We start from the raw sequence: 26,632 nt of genomic DNA, 5'->3' as shown, positions 1-26,632 counted from the left end.
GAAAAACGGCCGTTTTTTAAAAAAAACGGCCGTTTTTTAAAAAGACAATGCAAGACTTATAAATTGCTGTCTCTTACCTTGCTAGCTCTGTTGAGTGTCTGTATCAGTGCTTTAATGCAACTGCACCAAAAATCGTGGGCTGGAAATTGCTTTTACACTCTGCACCTGCCAAGCTAGTACCTACATAGGAAAACGACGCTCTTCGGGCCATGGAAAACTCTATGCCCGGTCGGCCATTTTAGTGCAGGAAAAACGAAGAGGCCATATTGAGTCGGGCTTCAGAGATGTATGTGTCCGAGGGCCTCCCAGTATAAGAGGTTCCTTCTAATGGCAATCGCTATGATTTTTACAAGTGAAACAAATGGATACAAGTCCATTGTTGTAAAACAATGAATTAATGTATTAATATATTACTATATAAGTAAAATTTTTTGTAAAAATTTTAACTTTTTGAATTTAAGCGCTCTCACCGCTGGTGGCATATCGTGCTGAAAAACGACTACATCTGCATGATGTTATGTGCGCCGTTATTACTAAAGCAGGGGGGGGGGAGAAGGGGGGCGACGGGGGAAGGGGGGGGGGAAGGAAGGGGGGGGGGAGAGGAAAAAGAAGAAAGGAAAAAAGGAGAGGCATCTGAATATGGCCCGTGATCTCTCTGCTCATATTTTCAATGTCTTAAAATGGTGTCTAATGTACTATTTATTCATATTGGTACTGTATCTTTCAAAAGAAGTTCAGCATTGTGCAATCATATTATTTTCCTTCCCATAAATAAGACTGTTCAAAAATGAAGACAAAAAGAAAAAAAAAAAAAAAAAGAGAAGCACTTTTTCAATTTCAATCTCAAGTATAAACACAAAAATCCAATAATCTACAGGCTGCTGATACCTATTGATGGACACTAGCAATACATGTGATACATTGTTTTTTCATGACTAGCAGACACATTTATACTTTCTAAAACAGGATACCCATTAAGAAGCGCATGATTGAACATCGACATAGCCCGGAATCATTTAAATGGACAAATAATTGAAAAAATCAATATTCCCAAACGGGGTGGTAATTTCCAGAATATACTCTTCCACCTAAAAGCATTATACATCACAGAGCCCTTATTACGGCAAAACTAAGGATTGAATGCATTTAGTTCTATCCATCTTGTAGACAGCACCCATAACTATCTGGAAGTCAAAAATATAGGAAACCTGTGAGACATGATCTCAATTAATGTATGATGTAGAAAATAATATTTTGAACATACATTTGTATTTAGGAACATGCCACACTGTTGAGTCTGACTATGTCATTGAGCCTGGGTATCCTGTTTTAGAAAGTATAAATGTGTCTGCTAGTCATGAAAAAACAATGTATCACATGTATTGCCAGTGTCCATCAATAGGTATCAGCAGCCTGTAGATTATTGGATTTTTGTGTTTATACTTGAGATTGAAATTGAAAAAGTGCTTTTTTTTTTTTTTTTTTTTTTCCTTTTTGTCTTCATTTTTGAACAGTCTTATTTATGGGAAGGAAAATAATATGATTGCACAATGCTGAACTTCTTTTGAAAGATACAGTACCAATATGAATAAATAGTACATTAGACACCATTGTAAGACATTGAAAATATGAGCAGAGAGATCACGGGCCATATTCAGATGCCTCTCCTTCTTTTTCCCTTTCTTCTTTTTCCTCTCCCCCCCTTCCTTCCCCCCTTCCCCCCCTTCCTTCCCCCCTTCCCCCCCTCCCTTCCCCCGTCCCCCCCCCCTTCTCCCCCCCCCCTGCTTTAGTAATAACGGCGCACATAACATCATGCAGATGTAGTAGTTTTTCAGCACGATATGCCACCAGCGGTGAGAGCGCTTAAATTCAAAAAGTTAAAATTTTTACAAAAATGTTTACTTATATAGTAATATATTAATACATTAATTCATTGTTTTACAACAATGGACTTGTATCCATTTGTTTCACTTGTAAAAATCATAGCGATTGCCATTAGAAGGAACCTCTTATACTGGGAGGCCCTCGGACACATACATCTCTGAAGCCCGACTCAATATGGCCTCTTCGTTTTTCCTGCACTAAAATGGCCGACCGGGCATAGAGTTTTCCATGGCCCGAAGAGCGTCGTTTTCCTATGTAGGTACTAGCTTGGCAGGTGCAGAGTGTAAAAGCAATTTCCAGCCCACGATTTTTGGTGCAGTTGCATTAAAGCACTGATACAGACACTCAACAGAGCTAGCAAGGTAAGAGACAGCAATTTATAAGTCTTGCATTGTCCGTTTTTTTAAAAAAACGGCCGTTTTTCGAGTGGAAATTTCGTAAATAAAAGCATCATGTATTTTTATAGGGTGTACATGAGTCTACTCTATAACCTTAGAGCATGACATCGAGTACTTCCACGTCAGGAAGCGTTTAGTCCCTAGACACCCAAGAGCAGTGACGCTCTTCAGCTAAGTGCGGTAAGTTAACGCACAGATTGATATGGGCTATAAGGTCATTTCACCACGGGGAGCCCCCCCCCCCTTTTCTCACCTCTATTCACAACCAAATGATTAGAATGTGGAGATGTTCCCGTGCATGTTTGTACACAACCAACCCCCACCTACCCCTTTCCCCCCCCCCCCTTCCCTTTGATGTTAAATGTAATAATAGGCACATGTCTTGGACACAATCATTTGTCCAATAGTAAGAAAGCCTAATGATATTCTTGAATACAATTTAAAAGTAATATATGCATAGCAGTATAGACTCGTAGAAGTTTGAATGGCACATATTAAGACCATTCCCCCTTTTTTTGTTTCCTTTGAACTATAATCTATAGGAATAGAAACACACACGGAGGGGTGCAAGACAGCGACCCTAGACAGGCAGTCAAGACCTTCTTAATTAAAAGTCCTGATGAAGATGACCACAATAAGTTACGGTTATGAAACCGGTCGACCCTGATTTAGCATGAGCAGGTCTCATGTTTATTTAGATCTATGCAATAAATTGCTGACATAGACTGTGTTATACATAGTTGACATCATAACGTCTCAACTGCGTCAATTCCCAGCTGCAATCTGGGGTCACAGGTTGTTGTGGCGTCCAAAGGCTCATCATCCTCGGGCAGTTGCATTTGAGCCCGGCATCCGTTTGTTACTTAGTGTCTGGGGCATTGCATTGGTTGCCCAAGGTGCAACGTGTGTCTTTTCTCATAATCTTTAATGCTACACGTAGCTTAGGCTCACTAGTGAAGTGCAGGTTTGAAGTTGCTGACGACCTTCGTCCTAGCTATATGTAAAGCCACCCCTTCCGGCTAGAACACTGTCCTGTTAATCTCGAGAGCCTTAACATCCAAATCTCTCCTACAGGATACCAAACATAGCAACATTGCTAGCTTATTAGATAGCCTGTGAATGCCCAGCTGGCTAGAGTGAGGGCATCTACGAGCTCACTGGTATCTTTGGACCTTTCACCCAAATCCATAATCCTAGCCAATGGCCCAGCCATGCCAAGAACCTTGTCTTGACCACTTTTCCAGGCGCAATCTATGCCTTTGTTAATATCTTTGGACACGAAAGGGACCATTTTTTAATTTCTGGTGTCTCATCACCTTATGTGGTAGCACTGGCTGCGGGCACTTAGCCCTCATCCTGCATCACACCTCCTTCTCTAGCGGCTTCCTGAACCACTGTGCCATGTCCTGCACCACCCTTGGTGATGGCAGCCAGTTTGTAGATTTAGGGTGCTGTATATTCTCGGGATCAAACATGTCCACTTCCTCCACTTTCACCTCTGCCATCTTTTGGACTCTCTAGGACCCTTGCCTTCGCAGCCTACTGAGGCTTCATCATGCTCCTCTTGATCGTCCTCACCATCCTCCTCCTCCTCCGATGTTACATTGCGTTCTTTGACATCCCTTGTATTTATCGCTCCTGGGGTTGGGGGGTCAGAGGTGTGGCACTGCTGCTCTTCCCCCAAAAAGGTGTTCTTCGGCTTGCCAAATGGGTTGGGTACCTTGCAGGGTATTTTTTAACCCCTTTCTTTTGACCCTAGGTAGTTAGTAGAATTGTGGGGGGGGCCCTCTTCCTGGTCTTGAGGTGCATGTCTCGCATGGCAGTGATACGATGCAGGCTCTCACAAGCGCTCTGTGCTAGTTCTTGCTGGCAACAAAAAGCCTCACTAATGTATATCGTACCGCGCATGAATACCGTACACCTCAACATGAAAACTAGCCATGTTTATGACTTAGTGCTAGAGCGCTGCTCTACATGAAAATTAATAAACCCTTATATTCAAGGGCCATAAAAATGACAATTATCTCATGGAGAGCAGCAAAGAAAGCAGAGTTCATGGCAGAATGTGATGGGCATCTTGCAGGACTAGGATTGATTGTTTTCAGGAAGAACAAAGCTACATGATCACACTGAACTTGTGGGGATGTGTAGTCTCTTGTGAGAGAATTTATGTTGGTTTAATGTTTTAAAAAAAAAAACTTTTTGATATTTAAAAATAGCTGCTGGAGAGTGGCATTCAAGAGTTTAAAGCATAATGCTCGCCTTTGGTCTTACATTAATCATCACAGGAAAAAGTTAAATCGCACTCTCCATCAGGGACCACCCCTTACAAATATATTTTTTCTAACAAAAGTCCAAATGTAAAAAAACAGTAGCATTTAAGATGGAACTTTTCTCCCGAGAATATCATGGCCCACTATTTCAGTCAAAATGTTGGCCATACTATGGGCAACATTCCTGTAAGCTTTGAAATACATTGCATGTAACTCACTACAATTAGTAAATGGATGTGAACAAGATTCCACCTCCGTCTGACATCTACAAAGTCTTTCTAGAAATGGAGTTTTATTGCAATCTCCCAGTCTAGCCATTGCAGGCAACTGATCGAATCGCAATCTCATTAAAAAGCGTCTTATTTTAGCATTTCTATTCAAAGCAATATATTTAAAAGGACGATTTAGAGGGAAGCCTTGTAAAACATAATGTTTAAACCTTTTCTGTTCACTTAATTTTCTGATATTATTGCTACAGTCCCAGATGGTGCTTTGTTTTTCAATTTCTTACTGAGAACTGCCACGTTAATTGGTGGTTCTAGATTGCAATTTTATCAGCAAGAAATAGTTTAATATCCTAAAGTCATATTGTATGGGTCATTCCACCTATATCCGAGTGGGAAAATATCTGAGATCAAATGTATAGGCTCCTTATTTGTAGCAAGGTTGTTATACCCAAATCTAAACATAGCTTCATGTGGCGTGGCTATATATAAACCAATTGCTGACCGCCAGATTTATTCTCCAACTTGTTGAGCCAAAGCAATTCCATTCCCTTGCAATATTTCGAGTCCATAAATGGCACTCAGGACAATGATCTTCTAGCTTTTTAAAAGACCTTCAATTGAGTATCCACATCCTTTTAGAAACAGTTTTTATGGCACCGAATTTTCTATGTTTTGGTACATATATCTTTAGAAAAATAATTTGTGTACAGGGAATCCTAAATGGGGATTCCTAAGTAAATATATTTGTGCACAATTTCTAAAGGACTCTGGTCTATTTCCCAAATAAAACAATTTGTTTTTATTTTTACTTTTGGATTTAACAATCATAATTTTAGGTTTTTTTAGATACTTCTTCAACTTGCTTTTAACAGCGAATTAGAGAGCTGATATGCTTTGCTGCAGTCAAATGTGTGTACGGTATAAAATCAAAGTATTGTCCGCATATGATAACTAGCTGCCTGCATGCAGGAAGATTTTTAGGGAGAAAGTTTCAACACGATTGCAGCGACTTGTCAAGATCGGATACAGAAATGTTATATATGGTTGGAGCAAGGCTACAGCCCTGTTTTGGAAATACAGCAGATAATAATCCAACTTTATTTAATCTAAAGCACAAGGAGGTGCCAGAATATAATTCCTGGACAAGGTGTAAAATCGATTTTACTCAATCACCATATTTCCATTTTTCCCCACAAGATTGTCCTGTTAACTGTATCCAAGGCACCAGCCAAGTTCACAAAACAAATATATAATGCTTCATTTTTTGCCTGAAAGCCCTACGCATTAAATAAAGGAGGTTCCAGAGGTTGGTCAGAGTATTCAAACCTCGATCGAAACCTTTTTGTTGGTTCTTATGATCTCATTGTCGTGCCAACTATTCACCATTTCCAATAATAATAGTTCGAAAAAATCTTACTGTATCAACCATAGCCAAGAAGTGGTAAGTATGTATTAATTTAGAGCACTTACAAGAAGCCGGTACTACCCCTTTGGCAATAAATTCCTGGAACAATTGATGAATAATTCTGAGCCCATAGCTCCAGAGTCTCCTTTTATGATCACATTGGCCAAACCATCTGGGCCGGGAGACCGGAATATTTCCAGTCGATTTATAATCCAAAGAATGCCCTCCACCTCAATTTGAATATAACCTCTAACATAGAGGCATTTCAATCGAGAGTCCAGTTCACTGGCTGACTGCTACTTAAATACAGGCCCTTCACTTAGTTGTACCATTCTATCTCAGAAATTGGATTAATTTCCATTTTCTCTACCAAATGTATCTGAAATCTGTTACATATAGACCAAAATCTGCATGTGCCACTCTTTCTTAATGCCCCAAATATAATGTGGCACTGCGCAGTTGCTGTCGAGCTATTCTGGCCTCTCGGCCAATTTCTATAGTAGGTTTTTAATCGGGTAGATGTACTGAATATTAATGAGGAGTTTTTCTTTTATTTTTATTAAATTATGTTGCAGCTATTCTTTTTTTATTAGCTAGAAGGATTTCATGTATTCTGCCAGAGAACTATATATTTGTTTGTAGTGCTAAAAACATGTGTTGGGCCCAATTCCATTTTACTATAGAAGTCAGCCTGCAAAAAAGGGAAAAAAGTATCATCCCTCCAAAACAAATCAGATACAGTCTGATGGAAACTTACAATATTACTCCTTGTCCTAACAACCCTTGTTCCTGTATTCCCTATAGTATAAGAGCATTGCAAATGTTTACATTGTCTTCTAGTCATCCAGTGGCCACTTAATTTGTTATCAATAAGCTTAAGAAGATTCTACACTGTGGAGTAATTCCAAAGGTATAAAAACATAATCGAGCCATGAGTGAACATGCCCATTTGACCAGTATAGAAAAGGCTGGTGAGTTGTAATTGTCGGACATGTGGTGTACCAGACACAAACGTTTCAAGAAATAATTCCACCTTCTAAAAGAGGACTTGCGAGGAACTAAAAATGCATCCGCTTCTGAAGCGATCACACATTTTTTCCTTATAACTCAACCCGAAATGCGCTATAGAGCTCAAGTCAAATCCTGGTTTAAAACTAGGATGAAAATTAAAATCCCCAACAATTTATATTTAACCATTCTCATCTATGAGCAGATTAATATCATTTATCACTTGCGTGGTCGCTAGCCTGCTGGCGGGTCGTAAACCTTGATGATTAAAATATGTTGCATCAGGGAAGTTTTTTGAGTAGACAGTACAGCAGCAAGAACATGCATATAAGTGCTAGAAGAAAGAAATTCATAAAAATCTAAAGTGTTCCAATAATTAATCCTCCTGAGGGTCTACTTCTTCTCCTTTATAGCGGGGAGTTGTAGCATAATATAACCATCCTGCTGATAAGAGCACTTCATCCAAGTTTCTTGGGAGTACAAAAAGATCTGCCATTTGTAAATGAGCATGGCCTAGAGATTCAAGAAAGGGATTTGGTTACCAGACATTTGGTCGAAAAAAATTGGTCGACCAGACAAATGGTCGAACCAATTTGGTCGAAAACCAAATGGTCGAATTTTTTTTTTTTATTTCCACTCTTTTTTTTTTTTTTTTTTTTGGGGGGGGGGGTCCCTCCAACCCACTTTTTTCCTAAAAAACTCTTTTTTTTAAAAAACGAAAACCCGAAAAATAAATATATAATTAAAAAAAAAATTCGACCATTTGGTTGTCGACCAAATGTCATTCAACCGGTTTTAATTCGACCAAATGACTGGACACCAGGAATTTTATTCCAAGAAATTAGAGGAAGTACATGGAGATCATGCTACATCGTCAAGTTTACCTAACCCGTCTTTCTTCTAAATCTGGTTATATTGTTTTTTTTGTTTTGTAACATGGTATAAATCTGTATACATTGAACAAAAGGACCAAATGGTAATTGAAAAAAAAAACGAAAATCCTTCTGGCCTGGCTTGTTTTTAGTTTTGGGGCATTTGTAGCAGCACAGTGTGTGCTTTTTGTGTGGATGGTTGTATATGTTTGAGTACTGTAAACGGGGGTCATTTCACATCATATGCAAAGTATTTCAAGTATGCAGGCAGGTACTTGCTAAATCAAGGATTGCAACTGCTGGACACTTTAATCGTCTGCTTGCAGTCTAGCCAGTAGCTTCATTTGGCTCCGTAGGCTTACTGATGCTAGCCAACACTACCTATGTGGCAGCTCCTTTTGCAAATGTGTATAAAGAAATTGCCACATTATGCCACAAATATAAGCATTATGCCACAACTAGGCCCTATTTAAAGCATGAGGGGTCCTATATAATGGACAGAACGTTTTAGTTTGCATTTCGTGGTTAAATTAGATGAGCAGCACACTATGTCCTAGTCACTTATACCCAGAAGCTGCTTTTGTTCATGCTCAACAAATCTCAATTCTGATCCTGGGTAGCGGTAGCAAGCTTTGCAATACCTGGCATGTGGTGGTAGTACTCAGCATGTGATGATAGTACATAATGTATGTTGAGAGTCTAACTGTATAGCAGGTATTGGCATTACATGTCTTTAAATCATTCTGCATGTCAACTACTTGAGTGTTACGCCCAAGGTCTTTCTATAGGGCAGGTGACCAGATGCTTGGCTCTAGGGATGTAACAGACTTTGGCTTTGTGTGAATGGTTGGCTGAAATCCAGCTTTTCGGCCGAATACTTTCTGGAACACTTACTCAAAGCCAAAGTCCACTTTCTGTTGATTGGCTATCTTCTCACTGTTTGAGAGATTTTTGCCTATTGGCTACTGCATGTTCTACCCTCGCTGGTGTGCCGTATTGAGCAAAATCCATTTGGCACACCAGTGAGGGTGGCATTTGCAGCAGCCAGTAAGCAAATAGATTGTCTGCTGCAGCCTTCCTCCGGCAGTAGATTATTGGCTGTTGTAGCCTTCCCCTGGCAGGATTTTGCTGACAGTGTTTTGTCCACAGTGCATCTCCAAGGAAAATTTTGGATCCTCTTCATGCGCAAAGTACGTTCAGCACACCAGTGTAGGTGGCATTTGCAGCAGCCAGTAAGCAAATAGATTATTGGCTGCTGTAGCCGTCCTCTGGCAGTAGATTAATGGCTGTTGCAGTATTTTGCTAGCAAGCGTTTTGCCCACATTGCATAACCAAAGGAAAGTCTTGAAGCCTCATTACGCCCAAAGTACATTCTGCACACGCATTTACATAACGTGCCTCTAGCAGTATATTAAACTTTAATGTACTGCTGGAGGCAATGTGCCTCTACCAGTATTTGCTGCTGGACGCACATTATGGCAATGGCAGAGCGTTTTCGTGTGGATACATGTACATTTTCTGATCTGTTTAGTAATTAAATATCAGAAATGTTCATGTATCAATAGGAAAATGCTGCAGTATATTAAAGTTTCATTTGTAGCATTTGCGGAAGGAACCACACTTGCCTCCATAGGGAACTATTCAGCTTCTGCAGAATACTTGGCCCAACTATTCGGTATTCAGACAAATAATTATTTCACTCTTCGGTATACAACTACTTGGCACCAATTGGTTAATGCCACTATTCGCCATTGGTGCTAGGGCCCTCCCAGCAGTATGTGTACCCATTTTCTGCACAAGTCTTGTTTTCATTCATCTCTATAAGTGCCCCCTCTACTTGGATGCCAGTGACATCTTTATCGGAGTGATGGCCCCCAACTCATCTTTATCGGAGTGATGGGCCTCCAACTCGCCCATCAGTGGTTCATCCCGTCATTAGTGCAATTATTCATCAGTTAAAATGGCATCATTCATGGACTTGTTGAACATTTACTGTGGGATGCTAATTGCTAATATTGCTCTGTTGGGGAGAATTTTCATTTCTGTGCTAAAATCCTCCCACCTTAGAGAGCCTCAGCTCTTTTGATGGATTTAAGACCTTTTAATTTTAACCCTGGAGTGAGTGAGAATTTTTTCTCACTCTCATGTGTTTTTACCTGATTTGGATTTTGTGTTTTCACTGTTTTTGGAGTCTGACACACTCCATACGAATCTGCTTTTTGTATGGTGACACACAGCACCCTCAGTGCATTGTCACTGAGAAATCCTTTAGATTTCTCATAAGGTTTAAATGCCTTTTTTTTCTTGTGTGAACTGCAGTTCCCAGGAATAGTAAAGTGAAATTGACTTTACTTACCATTTCTCTTTGTAGGTCCAGCACATACCATTTTATTTGGAGTTGAGGGGGGTGGGGGGGGGTACCTAGTAGTAGCCCCTTAGCCTACCTTCCCATGTAACATTTTTATGTTCCCCTCAGTACTTTAAATGGCTGGTGGCAGTGGTTTAATTGTGGTTTTCTACCGCAGGCTGAATCCTACGCTGCAGTACACCATCCGTGGGTGACCATTTTGTCACAATGGCCCCTGTCCTCTTCTTTTTTTTTTTCACCATTTTCTGTTTGTGAGGTCTTTCTTAGGTTTTACTATGTGCGTTGATACATGTTTGATACCTTTTGTTTGTCTTGCCTTTGGCGGGCTTCAGCCCTGAAGTCCGCCCCTGGCTCCAGTGTGTCTGGCAGGACAGGATGTGACAGAGGGTCCCGAAACTCCCCTGTCCTTTGTCTCAAGGAATGGCTGACTGTCCTTTCACTTGAACACTTGATCATGCAGGGCTCTATGTTTGAATTTCCACGGTGGTTGGCTTTGGTTGTATGTGAAAGGATGCATTCCAGGGTCACCACCGAGTGGTCGAACAGGGATCTGGGGAGTATTAGGCATTCTCCCCACTGTATGCGAACTGCGGCTGACACGAGAAGATAATCTAGTCGTGAGCACGTTTTATGGACCCAAGAAAAATAAGTATATTCCCGAGTGTCTTGATGCTTTTGTCTCCATATGTCTGCGAGGTTATATGCTTTGCATATTTCTTTGACTTGTTGGCTAGCTTTGGAGCGGGGAAATGTGTTGTTGCACGATTTGTCCTTGGAGGGGTCGAGAGGGGTGTTGAGGTCTCCTTCCCAAATAATTGTGGGCTGTCGTCCCGTTTCTAAATGCGTCGTCGCCCAATCAAAATTGTTGGGGCTGTCGACATTGGGGCCGTATGAGTTTACTAGGAGTACTTCTTCACGGTTGACTATTCCATGTACTAGTATAGATCTCCCTTCAGAATCTTTTTGCGTTGATATGAGCTTAAAGTGTGTTTTATGGATTAGGATTGCCACACTTCTGGCTTACGAAGAGAAGGAATTGAAGTATCTATGGCAGCCCCAGTCCTTAGCCCATCGATTTTCAGAAGCGGGGTGCAAGTGAGTTTCCTGGATGAGGGCTATGTCGATTTTGTGACGACGCAGATAGTTATTTTCCTCACTTTAGCTGGGTGATTGCCACCTTTTAATGTTCCATGTGGCTACATTGAATTTGCTTGGTCTTTTTTTGTTTGTTCGCAGGCTTTGTCAGAGTCCTCTTGCTTTCGAGTTTCGACTAGTGTAATCATCGGGTGGCGTAGGGGGGGAGCCAGATCGTGAGGATGAAGACCCCCGCGGGAAGGCCCAGGTCGAGAACCGGCGCAAGCCGGGCTGTCTATGGCCGGTGCAGGTGGGAGGCAACTGACCTCCCTTGGCTTGGTAACTGTTAATGTAAACACAAAACTCCCTCCCAACCCACGAGCAACCCCCAACTTCCTTGTTTCCCCTCCCTTTAACATTCAACTAGTGAGATGGAACTTGCTGTGCAAGGGGCGCTAGGAGATCCCCAAGGTGCGTGGCCCCGGGGTTGTGGACTCCATTGTTGCGTTCTGTTGAGATTACTTTTGCGTATTGGTTGTTGTTCAGTTGATGCTGATTGCCTATGGTGGATTTGCCTGGGATCTTTCTCTGGGGGCGTGTTGGTTATTGTTTGGCATGCTGCATCCTGCCTGGTCCAGGTAGGAGATTGCTTCCTCGGGCGTCTGGAAGAATTGGGTTCTCCCACCATGTTGTTTCCGGAGCTGGGCAGGGAAGAGCATTGAGTAGGTTACTTGGTTGTCCCTGAGCCTTTGTTTGATGCTTGTAAAGGATCTCCTTTGGGCTTGGACCGCGGGCGAAAAGTCTGGATAGAAGTGAATCGTATCGCCGCCGTGCTGTAGCTTCCCTTTTTCTCTTGCTAGTCGAAGTATTGTGTCCCGGTCCCTGTAATTGAGTAGTTTCACAATGATTGGGCGGGCAGGGGCGCCCGGGATAGGCTTTGTTGTTGGAATCGTGTGCCCTTTCGACCACAGAGAGGCGCGAGAAGGCCTCGGTCCCAAAGAGACTGGTGCATAGCGCCTCCACAAAGTCCTCCATTCTTGCTTGCAATTGGTGTTCCCTCACCCCTACAATCCTGATGTTGTTCCTCCCGGATCTACCCTCTAAGTCTTTATTCCGGGCGTTGGTCAATTTCATTTGAGTTTCTAATGCCGACACTCTGGTTGTTAAGGTTGTTGCTCCATCATCAAGATTGGACACACGTTGTTCAACATCATTCAGGAGTTCGATATGATTGTCCAGGCGATGCTGGAGTAGATCCACTTTGGAGGCAAGGCCATCCATTTTGTTGTTGAGGTTCCCTATCCCGGCTTTCAGCTTGAGAAGGAGTTCCCTGATGTCAGTGTGTTGGGAGCCCTCATCTTCCTGATTTGCTTCTTTTGCGAGGAATCTTGCTCGCCGGTTAGTCTGGGTGTTTTGGGTGCTGAACCTGCCTCAAAATTCAGTTTACGCTGTGATTTGTCCGCCTTCCCCATTTTCCCTTTGTAGGGGCAGTTCACCACTTTGTTGCCTGGTCACTTTGTTGGCGGCGTCCAGAGGCACTGGATTTGGGCGTGGGGTGGTGTTCTGCCCTTTATGCAGTATTCTTTTTCCTGCTGGAAGGGTGCGAGGGTAGGTTACCTTGCAATTTTCTTCCCCCTATTCCGTGCTGCTCGATTATTATGCTGGTGGAAGGGGTATTTGGAGGATGGTGGCTTTTTTTGTGTTGCAGCTGTGCCTTTATGATATTTGCTTTCTCTTTGCTTGCAGGGGTTGTAACTGTCTGGGGTTTCGTTTGCCCTCTGGGTTGTCTGAACGATTTTGACATTGATTGAGGACGAGGAGTCTTCGCAGCGTCTCTTTCAATGCTGTAGGCGATCGTACTATGCCCTTGTGGTTGGAAGGCTTGGCTAATGCTGCTTTTAGTGTTTGCTGCGCCGTGTAATCACTAAATGCAGTGCTATGTGTGGCTCGCCTCTCCCCATCTAGCATGCGCCGTACCTGAGATGTTGTGCAGGAGGGCTCCGGCGTCGGGTCGGCGGTGCCCGTCCCACGCTGCTGTTCTGCAGGAGAGCTCTGGCACCAAACGCGTCGCCCCAGTCCGGCAGCGTCCGCCGCTCGAGGTCGACTGGAGGAGGTTTCTGACCAGGAGCAGGGCCTGTGGGGATCTTGTGTCCCCCCAACTCTGGAGGGGCTGCCTTCTGCTGGATTCCTCAGTAAGTGCCCAGAGCACCACTATCTGTTCGGCGGGGAACCTCGGCCACCACCCGGGCTGCAGTCGCTGGAGGCTCTGCTTTGAGGGACGGCTGGTCCACGCTGCGTGTATGCCCCGCCCAGTATGGATTGATTTCACCCGGTCTCGACCGCTGCTGCTCCCGGGGAAGGTGTGCTCAGGTTTGTCTGTGTCGGAGGCCGGGCAGGGCCAGCTGGTGCGTCTCCGCTTCACGGTCCCGTCTCAGTGCGGGGCTGGGCCACCAACCCAGGCCGACCCGCATATGGGTGCGAGGGGGTTGCCGGGTATCTGCTGTCTGTCTGGGCCCCGTCCCCCGAGCCTGGCCGCGCTGAGCCGCCAGAGCTCTCGGATTCGTTTCTGTTACGCCTGGGCAGTTGTTTCGTTTTTAAGAGAGGCAGTAGGTGCGCGATTGGGACGGCAATCTCATGGAACTGACAGGATTAAGTAGGATTCATGTAGGGCCGCGCGGGAGCTCACAGAGATGGGGCCATCTTGGTCGGCTCTATAGCGCCCTTGAGGAACACATTTCTTTATCGGCATGGGGCATGTTGGACCCTATTTCCAGGTTACTGAATAAGATTGCGGGATCCGCCATTGTGATTTTGTCTGTACTTTGTGACTTGTTCGTTACAACCTGCATGCAGATTGTGAAATACATCTGCATCAGTTGTGCACATTGGTTCACGTATCCGCATGATGGGATACAAGACTCCATGCTGACCCATGCCTGCTTACTGTGACCCGTGTGTCTGCAGCTTGTGACTGGTGTATGCATATTCTTACTATTGGATACAGTGCACAGGCGGCAAAAATTCAAGTTGCAAGCTACTCGTCAGCTATAAAGAAGTCAATCTCTACCTCTGTCCTATATATACAAAGCAGACTATTTCTGACTCGCAAAGGATAAATATCACTAACCAGTTACTAGTGCACATTTTTGTGCCTTCTCGTTTATATTTTAATCTTTATTTTAAAATGGTGGTATGTGCATATATTTTGACACGTGTATGCGGTTTACATGTGAGCATACTGTGATAAACATCTGCATTTTGTCACCCAGAGGTGCATCTTGTGATCCTTGCATGTATCTTGTGATGCCCAATGGGATCATTTTTATCTGTGTGAGAGAGTTGTCTTCTATCTGTATATTTTGACTGCATTTTGTGACTCCTGTGCATATTGTAATCTGTATCTGCCCTGGCAACACCCATCATCACTTTGTCATCCATGCACGTTATGTAGTGATCTGTATTTGCACATTTTTGTTTCATTTGTATTTTATTGGCATTTTTGTTACAACAGTACAACCGAAATAAACTCCCCTTCCCAGGTCTTAGTGGTCCATTTTCTCTTCTGTTGGGTATTGCGCTTCCCATTTCCTCCAGTATTGTGTGAGTGGGGCCCCCTCTTTCATTCTCATAAGTTCTGGGGCTGGCGTATACCCCCACCCCTGCTTCTCCCTTTGTTGGTTTGTTGGCTTTTCCGATGCCCGGTCCGGGGAGGGGCCTCAGATTACGCCCACTAGTTTCATCCTCCTCGGGCACCATGCCTGTCTGGAGTCCTTCATAAGGGATTTCGTCACTAGGTCCCAGTCCATGAGAACTCTGGTGGTCTCCCCGGAGGGCGTAAGATACCCACATAACTACAAATTCAAATATGTTTGTCATCCACTCGTGTTCTGTGGTTATATCCTTTGATTTCCACTTGTGGGCTACTAGCAGAGCTCTGGCCATGGTCCCATGGACCTTGCATTTTGCTCTTGAGGGTAGACTCTCCAGTTCTCCCCCCATCCCCTGACCCAGAATTAAGACTCAGGTTGCCCTGTTCTTCCACCCCCAATATTTCCTTCGGTGCCTCCTGGACCATTAGCCAGAATGGTTGAACTTTCGGCATTGACGCCAGATGTGCCTCCATTTTCCCTCCTCCCCTCCAGCCGAGTCTAGATGTGGTTCAGGAACATTGTTGAGTCTCGTAGGGGTAAGGTGCCATTGGTACATCATTTTGAGCCAGATTTCCTGAATCTGCAGAGACTGAGCTACTTTGGAGATAGTTGACCACAGTCCTGCCCACTGTTCCTCTTCGATTTTGGTTTCTTTTTCCCAATTTATCATGAAGCATCGGTCTCCTGCTTTTCTCCCTTCCTTAACTAGGTTGTATATTGCCCTCACTGTGTTTGACTCCTGTGTTGGTGGTGACTAATTTCTCGAATGGGGTCGGGGCCATTGTTGCTGCTTCTTTCACTTAAGGGTCCTGGAGCCAATGTCTCATCTGGGCATAGTGGAATCTTTTTTTTTTCCCCCGACCCCAAGGTCGAGTTTGCATTGGGGGAAGGATTTTATCTCCCCTCCTTCGAACATGTCCCGTATCTTATAGCAGCCCCCGTCCTGCCATTTGCCAAACGTCAAACGTGGCGTGAACTGTGGGTTCCTAAAAATGGTGTGCGGGGTGACGGTCAGGTGGTCGTTTTGGATTTTTTTCACCACCGCTTCCCAGGAGTTTCCTACCTGGGATTAGATTTTGCTGCAGAACATGATACGGGGCCTGTCATCCCTGGGCAACCACAAGGCCCATTCTATTTGCCCCCCCACCACTGCACTGTCCATCTTTCTCCATTTTTATTCCCGCGGTAATCCCTAAACCAGTCCCTGATGATTCTGTTATGAGCAGCGTGGTAACAGGCTAACAGGTCTGGGTCTCCCATAACACCTTTGTTCCTGGGCGATCGCATCATTTTGTTTGAGATGCTTGTTTTTTTGTGGTTCCAGATGCAGGCCCTTGTGAGCTTCCGGATTGCCCAAAATAATTGCATGGGGATTTTTCTGTGGAGTGCCATGAATACATATTTAGCAGCTTTGGTAAGATGACATCTTTCAGTAGATTGATTTTACCCATCCAGGAAATGGTCAACATGGACCTCCTAGATATTAGGAAGGAGGGATAATTGGACGTGAATAATTTGCTTGTAGTTCTAGTGATGTTGTTAGATTTTACCTGCTTTTCCTTATCCGACGGTACGCCTAGCTAGGTTCAGTATTTCTGATTTGTTTACGTTTATTTTTAGCCCTGCAACCTCTCAGAATTGGGCTAAGGCTTCATCTATTGCTTGAAGGGATTCCCAGGATTAGTTATCATTAGTAGCATGTCATCGGTGCACGCTGACACCTTGTGCTCCTTTCCTCTGAAGGGGATTCCCTCTATATTTATCCTGTCTCCTATCCTGCTTAATAAGGGTTACAGATGGATGGCCTATAAGAGTGGGGATAGAGGGCAGCCCTGTTTTGTTCCACTCGTTACTGCTATTGGGTCTGACAGGTCTCCCTTAATTAACAGGCATAGAGAGGGAGTGCAGTAGTTGGCAGCAATTTTGGCCATTAAGGCTTCCCCAAAGCCCATTTTGAGCATGATATGGAACATAAATTCCCTTTCCAGCCTCTCCAAGGCCTTTTCCGCATCTCGTCTGACCAGTAGGGCTGGTGTGTGTGTTTTCTTTTGAGCTTTTCAATTATTTGGGCGATCCTACGGGTGGTGGTGTCCGTCTGTCTGCCTTTTTATGAAGCCTGACTGGTCTGGGTCGATCAGCTTGGGGAGGAGGTTCTCTGATCGTGTTGCCAGGATTTTGGTGTAAATCTTAGCATCCGTGTTTGAGCGCTATTGGCCTGCATGATCCTCATAATGTCGTATCCTTCACCAGCTTGGGCAACAGGACTAGCTTTGCCTCTTTCATTGAGGGCGAGATCCCTTCCCCCTGCTCAAACTTGTTGAAGAGAGCAGTTAGGCGAGGGGCCAACTCTTCCCTGAATTGTTTATAAAAATAGGTTGTGAATCCATCCGGGCCCAGGGCTTTATTATGTGGGAGTGACGTGATCTCTCTGCGGACCTCTTCTATGGTGAGATCTTTCCCTAGTTCTGCCCTGTCTTGAAAGAAGAATGTAAGTGACTAAGTTGAGGGGATGGCCTAGCAGGAAGATGGGCAAACAAAGTGGAATATTGTGGTTTTGCAGCCACCTCATTTTCAGGGTAGCTGCTATTTTGGGATCAGCTCCTGGGTCGAGCACCAGTTGCACAGATGAATGCAACCAGCATGTCACAGTACTTGGCTTGCCATCAAAAGCATTTGGTCATGTGATCATGTATATTTTTGAAAGTGTTCACTCGTCAATATGATGCACTTTCCCAACAAAATGAAATATAGTTTATACTTTGAAATTTAGATACAATAACTTACTTTACGGAAAAACGTTGAGACAATGCAGTGTTTTATAGTAGCAAAACTGTAATTTTGCACTATAACAACTTACATTTTTAGGAAAAGAATTGCAGGACTATTTTATATTAAAAAAAAAAAAAGTGAACACATGATCTAATTGGCTTAGTAAAAAGATTACTTTTGGTTTGTAATTATTTGAAGAACCTTTCTTGCCTAGCACTCCCCTGCAGGCCTTTGGCAATTTTAAGAGTGGACGAGATTACTGCTGCACTCTCCCTCCATTAGCCTCTTTGAAGTTGCAGTGAACAGATAAGAGGGCGGTGGGAGCCCTGAAGGCAAGAGAGGAATTCCAGGCGAGCTATGCTTTTATTGAACAAGGTAATTTAACAAGCTATCTTTGCTAAACCAGTGTGAACTTAATTAGCAAACCTACCTAACTGCATAGCAAATTGCTATGCGACACTGCTTATTTTATGCCTTGCATTCACAAAGTCAAGGCCCATAGGGTACCATGGAAAACACTGGGTAACAAGTGAGCTGGATGGCCCTTGATAAGAGACAGCTGGCTAATGTAGCCTGCAGAAGCATACGATGCGTAATGTTGCAGAACTTGCCAAGATGCCATAGAGTATAGTGAAGGCAGTTACTAAATGGGTTCAGAGATCTCACTTTGAGGTGAAAAAACCCATCTAATGTAGTTTTACATCGGAGTTCTACTTCCAACGAACAAAGTGTTACACTAGCTCCCTTACTGTTCCAAACACCGTATATGACAAGCTCGCACGTGCAGGGCTGCCATTTTACTTGAGATATATATATATATATATATATATATATATATATATATATAGCGCCCAGCACAAGGAGGGAAAGCAGAAAGCCCAGCAGATTTGCCAATCCATTCAAGCCGGAAGGGCTGGGGAGCAGAGCAGCAGCATAGGAGCGAGACAGTCAGTCCCAGCTAAGCAGAACTCGGCAACCCAAGAAGGAGCCGTTTCATTTGAAGCACACTCCGCTCTAAAGGTGAAGTGACTTGCTGAGTACATGAGACGGATGGCGTATAGTATAGTCTAGCGTAGCTTAATGAGAGATATAGGTTACCCATGCATTTCAACTAAAACCACCACTTCTTTTACTTAAACATTCAAACATGTTCTTTGCCACATGGAAATCTTGTTCATAGGAGTTATGTTATCTGTTTTTGCTTTAGCTTGTTTAACGAGACTATGAACCCTCGGAAGATAGGGGGTCATATTAAAAGCATTAATATGATCACTTCTGTGTCAAGTGTATAATTCAGTGGTATCTCGGATTCTAAAAACTTGACAATTCCTGACTGTTTTAGCGCTGAGACAAAGCCTGGGGTGAGTTTTCACATGAGTGACTGATGACCAGGGGTCTGTTTTCACTGCCTTAAATGAGGTGGAGATAAGAGGTTAGTGGTCACGCCTGATCATAGGCAATCAAGACACGACTCCTTAGTCTGGTTCGCTACAATGAGTAGCATCCCATGAATTTCATCCCCCTCCTCCTGTGTGTTTTGCAAGCTGTTACAATTGAAAAGCTTGAGCAAATGGGGCAAATATGTACGTTTTGGCCAAATTTCCATGCAACAAACAAGCTAGGGACCGGGAGGCATGTCAATTCCAGACATGCTTTGATATGTATTCCAAACTTAGAATGGTCAGGGGTGTGGAATGTTTTTAAAAATGTACTTGTCCAAGGGACCAGATTTTGGACAAATTGGGTTCCTGCAAAAATATCTACTTGTTATTTTGTGGCCTAAATTTAATTATTAATATGGCACACAGACTCAACATACTATTCTATGTGGTAGAAATTCGAGAAACTGGACCAAAGGGTAGACAAATTGAGGATAGAGTCCTACAAGTGGAAAACTATCAATCGTACTCTACATCTCAGGAAATCCAATTTGACACACGGCTTGCGACTTTGGAGAAGAGGGATGAAGAGAGAGCCAGGATTATGGACGACTATGAAAACAGGGAAAGGCGGAACAATCGTAGGTTCTATGGGATCCCGGAGACGGAGGGTGAGACGGAGAGAGAGCTGACTCGAGTGGTGAGAGACACCATCACCCTCTTGTTTGCTGAAGAAATGACGACGGAACTCGTGTTTGACCGGGTGCACATGGCCGGGGGGAAGATGGGGGGGGGGGCCCAGAACGGTTCTGGCCCGCTTCCACTATTACACGGAGAAAGCCAAAGTTCAGGAGGCTGCGAGGAAGGCGGGGGCGATAACCTATAACGGCGCATAGATCGCCATTTTTCAAGATCTTTCAGCTTACACCCTAGCCAAACGGAGGATGTGCCGCCCTCCGACACAACAACTGAAAGAGAAGGGTGTCCGTTACAGATGGGGGTATCCCTTCTCCCTGTCCTTTGAATATTCAGGCCAACGCACAACGCTGGTAACCGAAGAAGACATTAAGGGCGCTATTCAAGATTATGTGGGCGAACCCGCCCCCCCGGAGGAAGCCAGTGGGTCCGGAGGCGCTCAGCGGGGGTACCCCCGGGCGGCCTGACCCCAGAAGGAGAAAAACCGGCGCAAGTAAGTTCATGAAATTGAACACACCACCAACACCAATGGAGGAAGACCGGGCCGACTCAGAGGGGTGACACGAGCGACCCCACGGAGATCATCGGGTCTAGAAAACAGGACGACACTGGAAATGCCTGGTTTGCTGCACCCCCTTGAACTGTAAGTATATGGGGGTGTAGGGGGGATCACAACTGTGGGAACCGAGAGATGCATCAACCAAGGCCCGGGAGAGTAACCAAACTGAGAGGTTCGGGGGAGCGACGAGATGGGGGGGCGCTCACGGTAGCGAGCTTTGGATCTGACGCCTGGCCGAGGGGAACCGGCTGGTGGTCCAGCCAACAATCCAGGAATGGAAGAACTACATGGCTGGACGCCGGGGAGGGGGGTGGGGGTTTGTTTACAAGTTGGGGGTTTTAGGGCGGGGAATGCGTTGGGGGGGGGGATGTTGGGGTAAACGTTTCAAAGAGGTCCAAACAAGAAAACGCAGTAAGCAGGGAGGGAGCGTCCATGCGACACCAGTGACCAAGGGGAAAGGCGACAGCGACTATGGCTGACGACCGACCGGCCCTAGGGGTGGGAACCCTGAATGTGCAGGGCTTGGAACACCCCCACGAAAAGATCCCTAATCAGTAGGGAGTTTAGGAGGGCTAAACTGGACCTACTCTTTGTGCAGGAAACACACTGGGCGAGGGGGAGGAAGCCCAGGTTGCGGGGTGGTGGAATTGAGGAGATATTCTATGCATCCCACAAGGGAAAGAAAAGAGGGGTTGCAATTATGATCGCTAGGGGGTTGGGTTTCGAGAAAGACTCCATCCTAAGGGACCCCGAAGGCCGCTACCTCTTCGTACGAGGCTCCCTACAGGGATCGCCCATAACCCTGGCGGTTGTATACGCCTCCAATGAGGGCCAGGCCCAATTCTGGGAGGGAGTGGGGGAAAGGCTGAAGACCTTTTTCCAAGGACCATTGGTGGTGGGAGGTGACTTCAATATGGTCCTAGACCCATCCAGAGATAGACAACGGGTAGGTGCACCAAACCCCAGACCCGCTGGTGACGCCACGTCACGCTGCTTCCAAAGGGTGAATGATGACCTGAACTTGGTGGACACGTTACCCACCTCCCCGAGGGGGGACTCCCTCTTTCTCGTACTACTCCACCCACTAAGCCTTCTCCAGAATAGACTATATCCTTATGGACGAGGTACTCCGACCACACATAGCGGGTTGCAGGATGAACCCCTTCCCGTGGTCGGACCACGACTTGGTTAGGGTCACCTTGGCAGGTGACTGGTGCAGAGAACGGAGGGGACGCTGGAGATGTAACGATGCCATTTTGAGAGACGAGGTCCATGCCCAGACTGTACTGGAGGCCATCACAGAGTTCTTCGAGCTCAACGATAACGGGGAGGTGGGCACGCACACTCTCTGGAACGCCTTCAAGGCGACACTTAAGAGGAGTGCTCAAAAAAATTGGTTCCCGACAGAAGAGGGAAAAGGAGACCCAGGAGAGGATTCTGAGGGAAAAAATAGCGTGCCTCCAACCGGGGGCTCCCCGGTACAGACCCTAGAGCGAGACCGTGTGGTCACCCTGGAGGACTACAGGCTCCAATTGAAAGACCTACTCCTCCACAAAACGGAGAAAAGCCTCCAAATGGTCAAACAGAAATACTACGAGAAGGGTGACAGAGCGGATAAGATCCTGGCCTGGAAATTGAGGGAGGTCCAGAGAAGCAGAATGGTGAAGGGAGTGAGGGACAGCGGGGGTACATTGGGTTATGACACCCCCCATATAAGCGAAGCCTTCCGTCAATACTATGAGACACTATATGCCTCCGAATATGACGGCGGCGATGCCCATATCGAAGAGTTACTCGACTCCATACAGATACCTTCCCTCTCACGGGATCAGGCAGAGGGGCTGGAGGGTCGGTTGACCGAGGAAGAGGTGGAGAAGGCGATCAGCGGGATGAAGGTGGGGACTTCCCCGGGGGAGGATGGCTTTTCGGTGTATTTCTTTAAGAGGTTCCGATCCATACCTGGCGAAGTTTTCAACTCGGTATTGGAAGGGGGCACTCTCCCCGACACCATGATGGGAGCCATTATAGTGGTCCTTCCCAAGGAAGGTAAAGACCTGAGGGATTGTTCGTCCTACCGACCCATATCATTGCTCAACATCGATGTCAAAATCTTGGCCAAGGTGGTGGGTAGGCGGATGGAGGGGATAATGCAGAAGCTAGTCCACGGGGACCAGGTGGGTTTTATTCGGGGCAGACAGGGATCGGATAATATCCGCAAAACGATAGACTTGGTTAATTTCGCCCAAAACTCAAATCGCGAGGCATGCAATCCTGTCCCTTTCGACAGAGTAGAATGGAGATACATGACCCTCCTCCAACGAATGGGCTTTGGGACGCACATCCTGAGCTGGGTTGCCGCCCTCTACAGAGCCCCTACCGCAAGGGTCCAGGTGAACGGAGTGCTGTCAGAATCCTTCCTTCTTACCCAAGGGACTAGACAGGGCTGCCCTCTTTCCCCCCTTCTGTATGTCCTCAGGATGGAGGCTTTGGCCATAGCGGTTAGGTCCCACCCAGATATCGGGGTATTGGAAGGGGAGAGGTGGAATTCAAGCTATCCCTGTTTGCGGTTGATATCCTAGCGTACCTAGTGGACCCGGGCTCTTCGATCCCTCCCCTCCTGTCCCTGGTCAGCTCTTTCGGGAGGTTGTCAGGCCTGAAAATAAATACAGCCAAGTCTGTCCTCCTTCCGATGCGCCTGGTGGACCCGGTACTAGACCCCCTGACTAGGTTTTATGGGATAGCGGTGAGCAAGAACACCATAAAATACCTGGGGGTTCTCCTCACTAGGGACTTAACAAAACTAGGGTCTTCCAACTATGAACCCATGCTAACTGAGATCGCCTCTGACTTGAGAAGATGGGGAGGAATGATCCTCTCATGGTATGGTCGGATGACGGCAGTCAAAATGAACATACTGCCTCTGCTCTTATACCTCTTTACAGCCCTCCCTACCCGGGTACCCGCTAAAACATTTATAGATTTACATAAGGGGGTCCGAGACTTCATTTGGCAGGGGGAAAACCCTGCGGATTGGTAGGGCCACCTTGACGCTTCCGAGAGAGGAGGGGGGTTTTGGTCTCCCAGATTTCCAATTGTATTATCACGCAGCACAACTGCGGATCCTTCTAGAACACATGAAGGAAGGTTTACGGACATATTGGTCATACCTAGAGGACATGGATGTCCACCCCCTAAAAGTCTGTGACCTCCTGTGGGCCCCTCGCAGGTCTATCCCGAAACAAGGACTGTCCCACCCGACCCTGGGTGTTCTCTGGGACATTTGGAGGGAATGCCCCCGGACAGCACATCTTTCTTCATGGCCGTCCCCCATGACCTCCTTGTGGGGGCCCCCCCTGAAATTGGGCAGTAGAAGGTTTAGACAATCCCAGCGTTGGTCTGATGCAGGACTGGAATGGGCGGGCCAGCTGTTCAGGGAGGGAGAATTCTTGAGTTATGAGGACTTCCGGGAGGGACTGGGAGGTGGGACCCTCTCCATTTTCGAATACCTCCGTCTCAAGGGCATCCTCAATGACCCTGCTTGGGGACCTAACCTGCGGAGACAACTAACTCCCTTCGAGAAACTCCTTGACTCAGCAACCTCTAGAAAGAGAGCGGTCTCCTGTATGTACACTGTCCTAAACACCCATGACCTCCAGGCTAGGCGAGGTTTCCGTGGTTTTTGAGTGATCTGGCGGGGGAGGAGATATCGGAGGACGCCTGGGCTCGCATTTTCAGGATATCGTTTCATGGAAATCTTTTCACCTTAGATATGTAACACAACTTTAAAATCCTGCAGGGGTGGCACAGGAACCCGGCAAAAACTCTCAAATGTTCACAGGGGTATCACCTGAATGCCCGAGGGGCTGTGGCCAGATAGGGACTAGAGGTCACATGTGGTGGCTATGCCCGAAGGTACAGACCTATTGGGAATCAGTGGGAGATTGGATAGCGGCGGTAACGGAGGCCCCTCTACCCCTTTACCCGCTGACCATGCTGCTGGGCCTCCCCCGGAGGAAGCGGAAATACACCGGTACCCAAGGATGTGGGAAACTATGTTGAGAGCAGGCAGAATGGCCCTAGCCCAGAGGTGGAAGAGCCTGGAAACACCTTCCAAAGAAGATTGGACAAAAAAACTTAAGAACATGTTCTTGATGGACAAACTGACTGCCTTGGTGAACAATGACTCATGCTCATTCCTCGCTGAATGATACGGGGTCCAGCAGACATGGGGATGGGATGTTCACTAGTTCCGAAATCGTGCCCCCGGATGGTCAGGGCGTGACCATCGCTGTGAAGGACAATACCGAAATGGGGGGTCCCCACGACCTGGGGCGACGTCGGCTTCAAGCCAGTAACTGAATGGGTCACATGTTGCGGCGCTTCAAAGACCTAGGAAAAGATGTGAAAGTTTGGTCTCTTTACTGCTGTTATGTTTGGATTGGACACGTAGGGGGGGAGGGGTCATGAAAGGGGGGCGATGGGGGCTTCAGTTAGGCCCCGTTTTCTGTTTTTATGTTTTACAAAATGCTAATAAAAACCAAAGTTTAAAAAAAAATAAATAAAAAAAAAAAAGTTTGCACACTGTTAGTCAAGATTGTATGCAGTACCCTTTGGGTCCACTACAACAACCCTGACCACCTGGCAATAGGAACCGAACCTTTGGTAGAAGTCTGTATAAGTCTGCACTACACAGGTTGGTAGCGTGTTGAGCAGCCAGGCTTATCTCAAGAGGGGTCGATGTGAGCTGTAGGGGAGTTGGAGAGATTCACAGTGACAAGTATTTAAACATACACACAAGGTTTCTTGATTAATCAATTCTTAATTTAACAGCCAGTTTCAGTAAGACTTCTTCAGAAGGGGCAATAAAATAGTAACACACAAATACACTCCAAAATACACACTCTTAGTGTCACTAAATCAGTAGGTACCCATTTGGGGTGGCGCACACACTTCCTACACCCTCAGGCAACTTAAATAGCTAGGACACTGTGGACATTAAGATATCACTGTTGCATTTAGGACAATACTTAGTTCTATAATCCACACCTGAAAGTTTGATATGCCCCTGGTGATAAGTAGCAGGCTCGGACAAAAATTTAAAAGTACAAAAGGGGTAGTACTGCTAGTAGGGAAGGCTCAACCCAATTTTGTCATTGAATGAGGCAAAACGTTTTGGTTATTTCGGGGAACCTTTATCAGTTTTACTAATGCAATATATCCCAAAGTTAGTAGGCCATGAATTTGTCCAGGAAGAAAAAACACATACACATAAGGGGCTGTGGATACAATAATTGTATTAAGACAAAATAGTTATTTTATAAACGCATGCATATAACAAAATTCAAAATTACAGACAAACATTTATTGGTGTCGCAAACAAAACAACATGAAACATATTCTGATCCTTGAATTGGTGTGGTTTGAAGCAAAATCAAAAACACAGCATAAAACATGAAAGAAACGCATCTATTTCGAAGGGATTGTGTCCTCCGACGTATTCCTCATCTTAGATATCCTTCCAGCTCTGCTGGCCTCGGAAATTTTTTTCTCCAGAGGGCGCTGCGCGTCGATGTCCCTCGAGTCGATGTCCTTCGACAGCCGCCGTATCGACGCTCGACGTCATCCTGCCTATAAAGGCCGCGCGCAGCGTCCGTTGCTCAGTTCCGTTTTTCCGCGCTACTCGGTGCCTCGGAATACCGTTGCTCAGTTCTTAGTCAGATAATACCTATTTACCTCGAGTTATTCGATCCGTACTCGATGGCTTCCTCGTCGGAACCGACAACTCCTCGATCCGGCTTCAAAAAATGTCGAGATTGTGGGAAAAAGATGTCGTTGACCGATCCTCACAGAATTTGTCTGTGGTGCTTGGGAGCCGAACACCATTGTTCGGAGTGCGAGGACTGTATGTCCATGACAGCTAAGGCCCTGAAGGAGCGTAGGGGGAAGCTGGAGAAAGGTAAGACTTTTAAAGCTTCTTCGTCGACGAAGTCGAGACATTCGTCTCCTCGTCACCATTCACGCTCCAGGTCTCGGAGTGGGTCTCATCACTCCTCGAGATCGAAGCACTCGA

General features: G+C 45.6%; 1 protein-coding gene across 2 annotated transcripts in view; it reads left to right on the top strand.

Annotated features, from left to right (window-relative positions):
* Positions 1-26,632, top strand: part of RNF168 (ring finger protein 168) — a 246,835-nt gene that overhangs the window by 33,532 nt on the left and 186,671 nt on the right. The gene's annotated exons all lie outside the window — the stretch shown is intronic.

The sequence above is a fragment of the Ambystoma mexicanum genome, chromosome 10, assembly GCF_040938575.1.
Source record: "Ambystoma mexicanum isolate Mex_15411 chromosome 10, UKY_AmexF1_1, whole genome shotgun sequence".
NCBI classification, from domain to species: Eukaryota; Metazoa; Chordata; class Amphibia; order Caudata; family Ambystomatidae; genus Ambystoma; species Ambystoma mexicanum.
Note: the sequence above shows the minus strand (reverse complement) of the source record. Positions and strands in the feature narration are given on the sequence as shown.